This window comes from Herpailurus yagouaroundi, unplaced genomic scaffold (assembly GCF_014898765.1).
Source record: "Herpailurus yagouaroundi ecotype Mexico unplaced genomic scaffold, PumYag 159, whole genome shotgun sequence".
Classification (NCBI taxonomy): domain Eukaryota; kingdom Metazoa; phylum Chordata; class Mammalia; order Carnivora; family Felidae; genus Herpailurus; species Herpailurus yagouaroundi.
Genome location: NW_024412400.1, coordinates 45,354,399 through 45,369,778, shown reverse-complemented (window position 1 = coordinate 45,369,778; position 15,380 = coordinate 45,354,399).

The window sequence follows — 15,380 nt, the reverse complement described above, 5'->3', positions numbered from 1 at the left end:
CAAACACTTGTGCGAAGTAGAATTCTGAGGTTGTAGGATCTGTGCATATTTTAATTAATTTCACGCAGACCTTGTAAATTAATTTGATAACATTTATATGGTAACATTGAAATCCTGAATAAATGAGAAGGTCAGAATGTAAAATAACATGTGTACTGATATATCCATACTAAAATGGGAAAGAAATTTGGATCCTATTAACTTGTTTTTTTTTTAATCATAATAGGGTCATTTGTGTATTTTTAAAAATTGTTTATATTTTGACAACCATAATAATAACCAGATAATTTTGAAAAGCCAAAGTAAAGCATAAGAAAAAAATATGCATATGCTTGTTATTGCCATTATGACTTAAGGGCAATCTTTCACATTTTGCCCTTATACATAACCTTGAAGTGTGATAAATAATACATATCAGGTTATTTCAATGATAGTTAGAAATACCTATGGCAAGATAGCTTACAGAATTTTTAAGTTGTCTTTGTCCTCCAAATTTCAAATCCTTAGGGTTTGGAGGTTTCAGGGATACTTACAGGATTAAATGCAGAAGCAACCAGAAGTCAAATATTCTTCCAGTCTTTTGCAAAAGAAGCAATGAAGCCAGGGGTTGACACAGGTGGGAGAGCCAAGAAATGCAGCTCTCGGGGTTCCCTGGGGCTGGAAGAGACCCTGTGGAGACTGCCCAACCCTTTGCAAGGGGTAAAGGCTGAGAACCCCCACAGACCCACTGCCCCTGAGGATGTCAGCGGGGTGGTGAGGGGCTGACAGTGAGGCCTATTTCCAGTTCCCTAGATGCTTCCCAGGAGCTGCCTGGCTCAGGGAGAGGACAGGCCCCCAGGCAACCAAGATGGCATCTCCCTCCACCCCAGGACTGAAGGCCTGAATTAAGGTGGTAGAACGTAAAATAAGCCAGAGTTTGCAATCGGAGACTCAAACTGCAAAGCAGATAACTTCGGCAGTGAGTGAGGAGAGATAGTTTGAGGGGCTGTGTCCAGTGTTGGTGAGCAGAAACCAGGTGTGTGACATGTTTGATCATCTCTAAAGGCCTTGCCTACAAAAATAGGTAAGTGGGTACAGCAGTGGTTCTCAAACCGAAGGGTGCTCCAGAATCATCTGGAGGGCTCTTAAAACACGGATTGCTGGGCCCCACCCCCCAGATCTTCTGATTCCAAGACGTTTGGGTCGGGGCCTGACAATTTGCATTTTCTAACAAATTCCCAAGTTGGGCTGATGCTGCAGGCCCCAGGGGAATACTTTGGTAATTGGCTAGTAGAAAGTGTTTTTCAGATACTTTGTTACCAAACATCTTGACCACTGCCACTGTCTAATGTGGCATGATGTCAGTGTTAGCCAACATTACTGTCCTCTAGATTTGGCTTGGTTTATCTTCAGATTTAAGAATGGGGAACATTTGGAGTTTGTTAGATTCCTTTCGAAGACCCATTTTGGAGGAAGTTGTCCCAATGCTTTCACTGACTTTATAAAGCACCACAATGTTACAACATTTCCATAATATTATTAAAAGGATCATTTATGTAACCTCTATCAATTTATAAAGTTTTCACATAATTATCTGATCAGATTTCTGGTAATGTAAATTTTCTTTTTTTAAAAAAATTTTAAAGTTTATTCATTTATTTTTGAGAGAGTGAGAAGGGGAGGGTGGAGAGGGAGAGAGAGAATCTCAAGCAGGCTCCACACTGTCAGCACAGAGCCCAACGTGGGGCTCGAACTCATAAACCATGAGATTGTGACCTGAGCCGAAACAAAGAGTTGGACACTTAATCGACTGAGCCACCCAGGTGCCATGAAATTTTCAAAAGTATGTATTTGGCTCTTTTAGCAGCAGTCCTGTGAGGTAAATACAGAGGAGTATTGTGTGTGTGCGTGTGTGTGTGTGTGTGTTTTACGGTCTTAGTCACAGAGCTGGGATTAACTCCATGCTGTCTCTTAGTGAGGATGTGCAGATGTGATATCTAGGATGTGACAAAGAGACGTGGTTAGGGAATAATGAGGGGAAAACCCAAACACAGCAAAAGTACATTAATCATCTGATTCTGTAATGAGGCCTCATGCGCCCACGCTTCTCCAGCCTGTCTCTTCCCAACCCCCTTCCTGGTAAGCCTTCCATTGGAAGAAGAAGGAGGCCTCAGCCAGAGAAAACACCATCTTAGATAAATTCTGGCATCTAAGGAAGGATATTCTAAAGCTGAGGGGGGACTACTTCTGGTTCTGTAATGCAGGGCATTCGTTGAAACCCCAGTGTACTCTATTTCCCGCCTCGGGTTCTCTCGGATACCTTTGCTTTTGCCTCCTGAGCAGCTTGAGAATCGGAACCCCATGCCCGACTCTAGTCCTGAAGTGGACAAAAACATACAGTGTTTGACCTCTTCTGCAGGTGGAGGAAAAGAGCAAATGTGGGGGAATAGGGTAAGCAGCAAAGAAGTGAGATCTGATTGAGAGGAAACAGAATGGCTTGGCCTTGCAGAAGGCAATTCCAAAATTTCATTCACTACCTGAGCTCTGAAATACGAAGAGAAAAGACTTGAAAGGAGTGAAAAACCACTGATATCTCTTGAGAGCAGCTGGGTTGTTCCTAACATTTCATTCAAATGACATCACCCTATGTGGCCCCTTTGTGACCGGTTTCTTTCACTTAGCACGTTTTCGGGGTTCAGCCATGTTGTAGCATATATCAATACTTCATTTCTTTGTATTGACCCAACTTTTCCATTGTATGGCTATATCACATTGTACTTTTCCATTAATTCACCAGTTGATTTCCATCTCTTCTTGGCCTTTATGAATAATGCTGCTATGAACATTTGTGTGGAAGTTTTTGTATGGTTAGTGGACATATGTTTTTCTTTTTCTTGGGTACATCCTGAGGAATGGAATTGCTGGATCATACGGTAACTATGTTTAAGTGTTTCAAGAATTGCCAGACTGTTTTTAAAGCAGCCACATCATTTTACATTCCCACTAGCAGTGTTTGAGGGTTCCAGTTCCTCTACCTCTTCAGCAGCCCTAGTTATTATTTGTCTTTTTGATTCTAGCCAGCCTAGTGGGTATGAAATACTATCTCATTCTGGTCTTAACTGACATTTCCCTGATGGCTAATAATACTGAGCATCCTTTCGTGGGCTGGTTAGCCATTTCTATATATTCCTTGGAGAAATGTCTATTCAGATCCTTTGCCTACTAAAAAAAAAAAATTGTTGTTTGCCCTTTGATTACTGAGTTGTAATTATTTCTTGTACGTTCTATATAGAAGTCTCTTATCAGATTTATGATTTGCCAAACTTTTGTCTCACTCTATGGATTTTTTTTTTCACTTTCTTGATAGTGTCCTTCGAAGCACAAAAGTGTTTAATTTTAATGGTGCCTACCATGTCTATTTTTTCCTTTGCTGCTTATGCTTTTGGTGTTGTATCTAAGAAACCAGTCAAAAAGATTTATGCCGATGTTTTATTTTAAGAAGTTTACAGTGTTGGCTCTTACACGTAGGTCTTTGAGCCATTTTTGAGTTAATTTTTTTTTAAATGTTTACTTACTTATTTTGAGACAGAGCACAAGGCTGGGAGGGGAAGAAAGGGGTAGAGAGAGAATCTGCTGATAGTGCAGAGCCCAACGTGGGGCTTGATATCATGTACCATGAGGTCATGACCGAAATCAAGAGTTGGACACTTAACTGACTGAGCCACTTAGGTGCCCCAAGTTAATTTTTGCTGATGTTGTGAGGTAGGGGATCAGACTTCACTCTTATGTATGTGGATACCCACATGTCCTGGAATCATTTCTTGAAGCCTATTCTTTTCCTAGTTAGTCTTTTTGGCACCCTTGTCAAAATCCAATTGACTATAATCATGAGGGTCTATTACTGGACTCTCAACTCTATTCTGTTCACCTACTATGTCTAATCTATGCCAATACCACACAGTATTGATTACTGCAGCTTTGTTGTAAGGTTTGAAATGTATCAGTTTGAGTTGTCCAACTTTGTTTTTCTTAAGTGTTTTGGTTATTGTTGGTCCTTTGCAATTCCATATGAATTTTTAATTTTTGCAAAGAAGTCACTTAGTATTTTGATAGTGATCTCATTGAATCTGTAGATCAATTTGGAGAATGCTGCCATTTTAACAATATTAAGTCTTCTGATACATGAAAATATGATATCTTTAAGTGGGTTTAATTAGGCTCTCCGTCATTTCTCTCTATAGTGTTTTCTACTTTTCAAAGTATGTTTTGCATTTTTGTTAAATTTCTTCTTTTTATTTAAGTTTGTTTATTTTTTTTAATGTTTATTTATTTTGGGGACAGAGAGAGACAGAGCATGAACAGGGGAGGGGCAGAGAGAGAGGGAGACACAGAATCAGAAACAGGCTCCAGGCTCTGAGCCATCAGCCCAGAGCCTGACATGGGGCTCGAACTCACGGACCGCGAGATGGTGACCTGAGCTGAAGTCGGATGCTTAACTGACTGAGCCACCCAGGTGCCCTAAGTTTGTTTATTTTGAGGGAGAGAGCAAGGGAGGAAGGGATAGAGAAAGGGAGAGACAGAATCCCAAGCAGACTCTGTGCTGTCAGCACGGCTCAAAAGTCACAAAATGTGAGATCACGACCTGAGCTGACACCAAGAGTCAGACACTTAACTGACTGAGCCACCCAGGCGCCCCTTTGTTAAATTTATTCATAAGCATTTTTTTTCTTTTTGATGCTATGATAAATAAAATTGCTCTTTTCATTTTCTGTTGGCTCACTGCAACTGTATAGAAATATAATTTTTTATATGGATTTTTGTGTCCTGTACTTTACTGGACTTGTTTATTAATTCTAATAATTTAGTAGGGTCCTTAGGATTTTCCACATACAAGATCATGTCATCTGCAAGTAGAGGTAATTCTACTTCTTTCCAACCTGTATGCCTTTTAGTTTCATTTTCTTGCTTACCTGGGCTGGCTAGAATGGTCCAGACAATAAAGTGTTGAACAGAAGTGTTGAGGGTAGACATCTGTGTCTTCTTCCTGATCTTAGGAGAAAAGCATTCAGCTGTTCACGATTAAGAATATAGCTGTGAAGGGACACCTGGGTGGCTCAGTCGGTTAAGCGTCTGACTTCAGCTCAGGACATGATCTCACGGTTTACGAGTTTGAGCCCTGTTTCAGGCTCTGTGATGACAGCTTGGAGCCTAGAGCCTGCTTCAGATTCTGTGTGTGTGCCTCTCTCTCTCTGCCCCTCCCCTGCATGCATTCTGTTTCTCTTTCAAAAATAAATAAACATAAAAAAAAAAAAGAATATAGCTGTGAATGTTTTGTAGATATCTTTAATCAGGTTGAGGAAGTTCCCTTCTATTCCTAGCTTGTTGAGTGTTTCTATCATGAAGGGCTGTTGAAATTATGAACATTCTCGTACATTACTGTTGCTGAACCTGGGTACACATTAAGTGCTCACATTAAGTATACCTGGTTGTGGACATGCCAAGAAGAAGAAATGCTGAGTCATAGGGTATGTGTAAGTTTAGCTTCCGTAGACTTTGTCAAATAGTTTTCGAAGTGCTTCTAGTCATGAAGACTCCCACCAACATTATATGAGGATTCCAATTACTCTACGGGATGGTGCTTCATTAAACCACTGGCTAACAGAATGACTCCCTCACCTTTGCAGTCAAAACTAGCTGCTTCCTGGTTTCCCTGTACGCCTGTTAGGCAATGGCTGTGGGCAATGGTTCCCAGACTTTGACAAATGTGGGAATTGCCCTGATTCATGGCTTTGTAGGCTTTGGCGGGAATTTAATTTGTAGGATGGAAGAAAAGGGTTTTAATATCTGCCAACATAAGATGTGAAAAATAGTTTTATTTTAATGTTCTGGTTTTTTACTACTACTAATGTTAAGAGTTGTCCTTATTATTAAAGACATTGTCCGTTATCTGTAATATTTTCATATGTTTAAGGAATAGTTTTCCAGAATCACTGTTTATCTGGGTGGCTTTTCTTTTACGTGCATTTATTTTGAGAGAAAGAGCAGGGGAGGGGCAGAGAGAGGGAGAGAAAGAATCCCAAGCAGGCCCTGCACTGTCAGCACTGGGCCCTATGCAGGGCTCGAATCCACACACCCACACACTGTGTGTGATCATGACCTGAGCTGGAATCAGAGTTGGGTACTTAACTAACTGAGCCACCCACGTGCCCCAGTGGCTTTTCATTTTTATGAGTATAGATGTGCCAGTTATTTCCGTATGATTTTTGGTATTGGTGCCATGTTAAAAAAGGTTTACAAATATTACTGTGTTTTTCTTAGTATTCTTTATGTGTGTTTTTAAACACTTATTTTTTAATGTAACTGAAATTGATCTTCATACATGGTATGAAGTAGAGATTTAGCCTTATGTTTATTTAACATGGCATTAAAATAATTTTGACAATGGGAAGGATACAAAATAGTCTAGGACTTGTGGTCAACTTTGACAGGGGTCAGGTTAACCTCTGCTTCCTTATTAATTATAAGACGAGCATTGCTGCAGATGGGGAAGGAGGTCTTTTTTTCCTCAGCACAGTGGTAATACGTGTTCATTGTAGGAAATTTGGAACTATGGATATACATAAAACCTAAAGTCAAGATGGGGAAATTAAACGCATTTTTACTCTAGCCTAGTCTTAGGCCTGGCTCCACTCTTGTGTAACACACACACACACACACACACACTAGTTGTTTTTCATGACCCTGATTTTATCTCTTCTTCCCTGTTAGCAGGTAGATTGGTAACTACAGGGGCTCTTGCTGACCTCACCGTAAGCCCTAAACCCGGGAGGAGGTGAATCATCTTAGTTAACAAAAGAATTATAGAGTTAAAAGAGACCTTGATGAGCACTTTTACCCTTTTGACCTGGCATGAGGTTGCACCAACATTGCCAAAACTCTGTTCTGGAGAATTCCACCACCTCCCTCTGGAACCTTTCACTGGTTAATTCTGGAGACAGAAATTTCTTGCAAACATTCACCCCAAATCTCTCTGATGAAATTTGAACTCACCCCTTCTGTTCCTTTCTCAGATCAAATAGGCGGCAGCTGTTCGCCATTCCTCCAGATGCTCTTGCACACGTGTCCATACGTCCACACTGTAGCTGTATGCAGGGTGAGAGGCACAGCAGCTCCCTGTCTGCAGGGCAGCAGTGGTGTCCCTGAATGGACATGGACATTTTTCTTTTTAAACTTGTCTCTTTTTCCATTGGAAGAGCATAGGGTTCTGTGCTGACAGCGCGGAGCCTGGTGGGATTCGCCCTCTCTCTGCCCCCCCCCCCCCCCCTTGCTCTCTCTCAAAATCAATAAGCAAAAAGAAAAAAAACAAAAAACCAGAGTGTTGTTTAGTTCAGCATTTACGAAAGCAGTTGCTGAGGGAGGTTCGTTATATTTTAGGTGACCTCAGTCAGATTAACCATTCTTTCTCAGCTTCAGTTTTTTTTTTCTCATTATTTCATTAAAAGCCACTGTCTCATAGGACTCTTTGGGGATCCAGGTATGAAGAAAATGTACAGCGTTCTTAGGTTGCACCTTGACCTTTTGGATTATTTCTATTATTTTCTACCTTTTGTTTTTATTTTTAATTGTGGTAAAATACATATAATTTACCATTTTAGCCATTTTTTTTCCCAGGGGAAGCCTACTTTTCTTTTTATTTTAGTAAAGAACACATGGCATAAATTCACTGTCTAAGCCATTTTTAAGCGCACAGTTTAGTAGTATTAAGGACATTCACATTGCTATGAAACGGATCTCCAGAATTTTTACAATTTGGGTTATTAAGCAATAACCCCTCATTTTCTCATCTTCTCAGACCTTGGCAACCCCTACTCTACTTTGTTTTTATGAATTTGACAACTTTAGATTCCTCACATAAGTGGAATCACATAACATTTGCCTTTTTTGTGATTGGCTTATTTAGCACAAGTCCTCAAGGATCATCCATACTATAGCATGTGTCAGAATCTCCTTCCTTTTTTTCTTTTATGATTTATTTATTTTTGAGGGAGAGAGAGAGACAGAGTGTGAACGGGGGAGGGGCAGAGAGAGAGAGGAAGACAGAATCCAAAGCAGGCTCCAGGCTCTGAGCTGTCAGCACAGAGCCCGATGCTGGGCTTGAACCCACAAACCATGAGATCATGACGTGAGCCGAAGTCGGATGCTCAACTGACTGAGCCACCCAGGCGCCCCTCTCCTTCCTTTTTAAGGCTGAATAATGTTCCATTGTGTGCCTATATCATATTTAGTTTATCTACTTATCCAGTGATTGGCACTTGAGTCGTTTCCGCCTTTTGACTTTTTGGATTTATTTTTGCTTTAAGGAATATTTTTGTGTTTGGGGACAAGATATATTTGAAGGAAAATAAACAGAAAAGGGATTATAGGCCATTGCAGTTATTTGTGTACTTGTTCGAAGCAGCTCTTCTGTCTTAGAAGAAAGCCTTTCCATACCAGTACACTGGGTTAGACTTTATGACCCTCTGATCATCTGTGTTACCAACCTTGTAAAGTCCCCACTTCTTCTGTGCTTACTGTTTAACTAAATATGAACCACTTGGCTAAGCTGAGACAGGTCATCAGCTGAGAACAGGATAAAGAGCAGCATCCCACACGGACACTTACTAGAGGTACTATTTCTTTGTAGTTGAGATTTTATGTAATACCACATGTTTGCAAAGCGTGTGATCAATTCAGTCAGGCAAGCATCTTAAAAATCCTCTGAGGAGTTTTTGAGTTTCTAATCAATTTCTCAACTACGTCTGAAGTTCAGTAAACAATATTTTGCTACTGTAAAGCACTTCCAGTGGCCATCCTTCATCGTTGATAAGGGGAGCAAATAAAAATCAGATGCATTAAAAAGAATGCAAGCCAAGGCCTGAGCAACCCCAGTCCAATAACCAAGGAAACTAGCTACAAATTTCCAGAAAGGAACAACCCCAGAAGGTACCAAATGCAGAAGGCTTAGTAGTTAGCCACAGACCCTGTCAGTGTCTTGATCATCAATAACCTAGATTTTAAAGGCACCTGTCCCCAGAGAATAACTAGACAAAATCCACAGGAGGCCTCAGTGTCTCACTGCGAGCTAGTGAGGTGTTGCATTTCCCAATTTAGCTGCCTTGACATTACTGGCCATTTCATCTTTGCTCTGGCTCATTTTGCCTTCTTACGTGACCATTCACTGTGGTAGGTGCCTCGTACGCACATGTTATTATTATAATCTTACCATCCGATCTTCTCTTTTAGCTGAGCTTTAAGTACTTTGGGGACTTTGGTTTCCTGTTGACTCAGCTTCTCTTCTTCATGCAGCCTGATCTCTACTACACTCTGCCTTTCAATCACTTGCTCATTCTAATTTAAGTGCAGTGTTATCAAGCCTTGAGAGTAGGCCTGAACAAGATTAAAAATTGACTTGGTGTCTCCGCTGGCTCTTTCCACGTTGCTAAACAGCTAAAAAGCAGGAAGCTGAAGAGCTAGCAACCTAAACTTCAGATCATCACTATTAAAGGGCTCATCCCCCGCGGCATCTGTTCTCAAATTTTAGCCAGAAGGTCAGGTTGAAACAAAGGAACGCCAGGCCCTGCTCCTAGAGTTTCTGATTGAGTTTCTGAGTTGGGCTAGGGAATTTGCATTTCTGACAAATTCCCAGGTGATGTTAATGCTGTTAGTCTAGGGACCATACTTTGAGAATAAAGGCTCAAGGCTAACAATATTATCAGAAAAACCACATCTCATAGTTATTGGCCACTTAGTATATACGAGACACTATTCTACGGGCTTTACTCATTTGTCTTAACAACAACTTTTATTTTTTCTATTTTCAAATGAGGAAACTGAATCATAGATAGGTTAACTAACTTTCCCCAAGTCACACAGTGAGAAAGTGCTGGTGCTGGGCTATGAACCTTGGTTGTCAGTTTCAGAGCCCCCAGCTTTAAATTAACCTCTATAACATCAAGTAAAGTATCTGAGGGCTTGAAATGAGTACATTTGCATACATTTTGTATTTACTTATGTTTGAAATTGTTAAGAAACTCAGAAATTGTTAAGAAAAACAACCATTGTTAATATTAAGCCAATTATTGCATTTCTGCCCAACTCTGTTCATTTTACGTACCATCCCCCCTTGTGGACCAGAAGGAAGAATGAATGAGGAATATCATAACATTTTCTAAATCAAAATTTTAAAAAGACTCAACTCTCAAAATGAAGACTGTTCATGCATATTTCCTTTTTTTTCCTCAAATCCCCAACAATCTTTAGTCACAGAAACATTACTTTCATGTGCTTCGATCACTTCTGAAGATGTGGCGTATGACCTTTTGTCTTCCCAGAGAATGGCCCTTTGTCGCGCGCGCTCTCTCTCTCTGCTCCCCCCGATGCTTTAATTGGGCTTTTCCAGGAGCTGAAACTGAAAAACATTATTGATTTGAGAGTTTGGTGCTTGAGTGACTGTAAATTGTGACAAATTAGCTCCTCTTGGGTCTCCACACCTGTGATCACGATAATTTAGAGCAAAAATAAGGTCTTGAACCAGTACTACTGTAATTCCATCAAATCGAAGATGCCGCCGATTGTAGGATGGACCGTTGTTTTATGAATCGCTGAGAACGAAAATGAATGCTGCCAATTAAACTGTGGCACAGCTGAAGTCCTTATGCAATAATTGGTCACACGAATCTCTCATTACTTTGACAATTCTTTCCTCTAGTCGGAGGGATTTGGCAAGATCTCCAAGTTCTTTCAGGTGCACAGCCTGGCCTGGGCTATGCCAGCGCCTCCCAAACTTGCCTGGGCACATGAATCACCTGGGAGTCGTGTTAAAATGCAGATTCTGATACAGTACATCTGGGATGGAGCTGACATTTTGTATTTCTCATAAGCTCCCAGATGCTGCTGACGCTGCTGGTTGTACACCAATTGTTGGGTAACAAGGTGACAAGCAATCTTGACAGGGAATTCCTTAACAGAATGTAACTCCTCTTCATCTGCTCACGGATTATCTTCCGTTCTTAGGTCCTCGTAAAGCGTTTGTTGCTTGGCAAGAAAATATAGAGCTGCAGGAATGCGTCCAAAAACAAATATTTGCTTTACAAAAATATCAAACTTAAGTCCCACAACTTCACTACCGGCCCTTCCTTTGTATTCGATGACTTTGTGTTTCAATATTGAATCACAGTGTAAACATTCTGAAGACATTTTAAAAGGCAATAAAGCTTAACGCATCCAATAGGATAATGCACGCAACTCAACGGAAGGGAAGATAACATAGACAGCCATGACCAAGCTCATTAATGCATCGTCAATGACAACGATGTCAACAGCTGCTGCCTGGAATAAAACGAACACAGGATGCCATCAGTCTGTATGACCTGTTCTGGTTTCTCTACCATAATAAAATATGAAAAAAGTAGGAAAATGAAAAATATGATAGTATATTAAAATAACAAGAACAATAGGAAGGCAAGGAAAGACATTGGAAATGAAACTATAGTACCTGGCACTTATTTGTTCATGATAGTTTTTCTGTATCTACTACAGGTGAGGCACTGTGCTTTGAGGAAACCGCAGTGACGAGGCAGATCCACAGTTCCTGTCCTCATGTGGCTTACAGTTCAGCAGGGAGGCTGACATAAAAAAAAAAATATATATATAGTCAATTCTCAGAAATAAAGAGAGTCCTCAGAAAGGGTCAAACCTAATGGATTCTGTATTTGCAAATTTGTCTATGGATGGTCTGCAAGGGCTGTAACAAAATACTACAGATGGGTGGTCTAAATAGAAACGTATTTTCTCACAGTTCTGGAGGCGACAAGTCCGGAATCAGAGTGCAGGTAAATTCCGTTTCTGGCCAAGTCCCTCTTCATTGCTTGCAAACTGATTTCTCATTATGTCCCCTCACATGACCTTTCTCTATGTACCTGCAAACACAGAGAGAAGGTGTCTCTTCCTCTTCTCATAAGGACACCAGTCCTATTGGGTTAGGGCCCCACCCTTATGACCTCATTAATCTGAATTACCTTCTTAATTTATTTTTTTTTTCAACGTTTACTTATTTTTGGGACAGAGAGAGACAGAGCGTGAACGGGGGAGGGGCAGAGAGAGAGGGAGACACAGAATCGGAAACAGGCTCCAGGCTCCGAGCCGTCAGCCCAGAGCCCGACGCGGGGCTCGAACTCACAGACCGCGAGATGTGACCTGGCTGAAGTCGGACGCTTAACCGACTGCGCCACCCAGGCGCCCCCTGAATTACCTTCTTAAAGGCCCTATCTCTAAATATAGTCACACTGGGAGTTTGGCCTCCTCATATAAATTTGGGGATGTTTCAGTTTAGTCCATAGCAGCCTACTTCCTAAAATCTATCTGTAACCCCCAAATCAGTACTTCCCATACTTTCATGGTTATGAACAGACGTAGGCAGAGCATCAAAACATTTGTGTTGTGTGTCACACATGTTCCCAGTTGAAGTCGAACAAGGTGACTGCTGCCTTGTTTCAGTTCCCATTCTCTAAACAAGTGTCTTCTTCATGGTCTGTTAGTGCCACTATTTTTGCATTTTTGTGCTTTTCGTGGGTGACTTTGCTGTTTAAAGTGTACTTCAAAAAAAAAAAAAAAAAAAAAGTAGACCTCAAGTGCAGTGCTGAGGGGCCGTCGAGTGCTCCTAAGCGTAAGAAGGCTGTGATGTGCCCTGTGGAGAAAATGCGTGTGTCAGATGGACTTCACTCAGGCAGGAGTTGCCCGTGGGTTCAATATTGGTGAATCGACGATGCACATTAAATAAGGTGTCTTGAGGGGCGCCTGGGTGGCTCAGTGGTTAAGCGGCCAACTTTGGCTCGGGTCGTGATCTCGCGGTCCGTGAGTTCGAGCCCCGTGTCGGGCTCTGTGCTGACAGCTCGAAGCCTGGAGCCTGTTTCAGATTCTGTGTCTCCCTCTCTCTGACCCTCTCCCATTCATGCTCTGTCTCTCTCTGTCTCAAAAATAAATAAACGTTAAAAAAAAAAAAGGTGTCTTGAAAGGAAACACACAGAAAACAATCTTATAAATTGATCAGTTGATGAAAATGTGGCCAGAGTCTTGCAGGAACCTAACTCTTTACTTCCCCTAGGAACAGCGGTCAGTGCTCACTAATTCAGTACTCATAGACCCTAACTACGAAGAGTTATAAGAATTGAATGTAATTAGACAATTAATTATTCATTTATATTTGTGATATGAGGGAGTATTATAAGGTTCTATGAGAAGGTTCTATAGACCCTCATATAGATATAAGGCCTATATATAACATAGTATTCATTCAACATATCTGTAGAATGAAAGAAAGTAATGCAATATCAGAAGAAAAGAATAAAGGGATGAGGGGAAAATCAACATGATTCTCACTCTGCAGTATATGTTCACTGCATTCAAAAATTGATGGTGTTCTGTGGGGCCGTATTTGTTCATTTGTTTGTGTTTTTAACAACAAGAACAACAACAACAGAGACTCATATAACAGTAGGACTTTCAATGCTGTGTGTTTTTCAGTTACAAATTTTGACTCTCCATTAAAAAACATAACTGCATCAGGGGCACTTTTTAGATGAAGATATAGGTAGTTTGAGAGAATATCAGACTCTGGTAGAAAGTAACACAAGACTTTTGAAAATTAAGAAGACTTCTCCGTTCTTGGTTCCTATAAAGAATGAAATTAAAGAAAGAAAGGAATATATCAGTCTTTCTTAGGTTTCATAACAATTGATTTTTTTCCAGTTTGAAAACATTTTCTACTTACAGAATTTGATTTCATATACTTAAAAAAGGAATTGAAATGACTTATTTTTTCCAGTTCCATTAATGACTTGTGTTCTGATTTCCAACCACCAGGTGGAGACAAAACAAAACCAATTCCCTGTGCCTTCTGCTCTATAGGGGATGTGAGTGATTCTGAAATTTAAATTAGGGCACAGAAAATTTTCTCCTCTTGTGATTAAGCCATCGTCTCTTAGGGAATACAACCTCACAGATCAAAGACCACATGCAAATTCATAACACACATAATTTTTCGAACAGAATCATCAGGTGTTCAATCCATGACTTTAAAAATTGACATTGGGAAACATTTATATTTTAACTAAGTTTAACAAGAGTATACATATTTATATTTCTGGGCTACATTATGGCCAGTTGGAGGATGGGTGAGATGAAGTAGAAATAAAACAGCAGAAAAAGAAGAGAAAGAGGAAGAAAGAGAGGCAGACACAGGCTACACAGAGTGAAACACTGAGGGGCTGAAGGCTGAGCTGAAACACAGAATGGGAGCCCAGTCCCACTGTCTGTCTTGGGGCCAGCACCTTTTTGATCCTTCTTCTAGTCCCGGTGCACGGAGGGTATCCGGGTCAGCAATCCCACAGAGCTCTTTCAAAGGCTGATTAACTTTCAAGCATCTCCTTTCTGAACTGGGAATCGGGTCTGCTTTTATTTGCAAACTTCAAAGTTTAGTTTTTAAGTGAAGAGTTTTTTTTCCACTGAACTTGAAAGATTTACCCACCTCATGTAAAGAAATCTCTTGAGTTTTTTTTTTTTTAAGTTCCCTCTTTGTAACTTTAGAAGTGTCTAAAGGGGTGAGATATTTACTATTCTCAGCAGTCAGGTGGTTTTATGTCTATCTTTTTTTTTTTTTTTAAAGTTAGGGGTTGCTCATTCCATCATACTTGAAAGTTATAATTAATTCTAGTGGCCATATCATTATTCTGAAACTTATTGCCAATCAAATCGATGGCACATGCGTGTGAGAACCACAGTGGGTTATACACTACCTAATTAGAGCCTTGTGAAGATGGTCTATGACAGGAACAAAGATAAAATTTCCCTTCTGGGAACGTAGTTCTAACAGCAGACCTTGCTTCCTGCCTCTTAAGGGATCTAAAAGTTTCAGTCACTACAACTCACCACAAAGAGGGGGAAATGGCTCAGTGTCTGTAGCTTACTTCTCCTTATTTACTAGGAACTGGACGCAATAAAATTAGGGGCAGATTCCAGCTATGGGCAAAACTTCTCCACGAGGGTCTCATTGTTCAGATGAAATGTCTAGCAAACTGTCTGCCACAGTTGTCATTGTAACTAGAAAATAGGGGAGATAGTGGAACCAGTCTCACTGTTTTAGAAAAGCCCATCTCACAGGTACTGTGAATCACCACCATTTATCATATTTGACGTTTTTGTGAAACTACATCATATGAAAGATGGTAGCCTTTTCACAAAAATGGGATGGTTTTCACATTTGTTTCCTATATCACGTGGAGAGCTTTAAAAATGGAGCAAAAAAGAAAGCCAACACTGTCTTGCTATTTAACAAGTTTTTACCTACTTTTTAAGAAAGAGCTTTT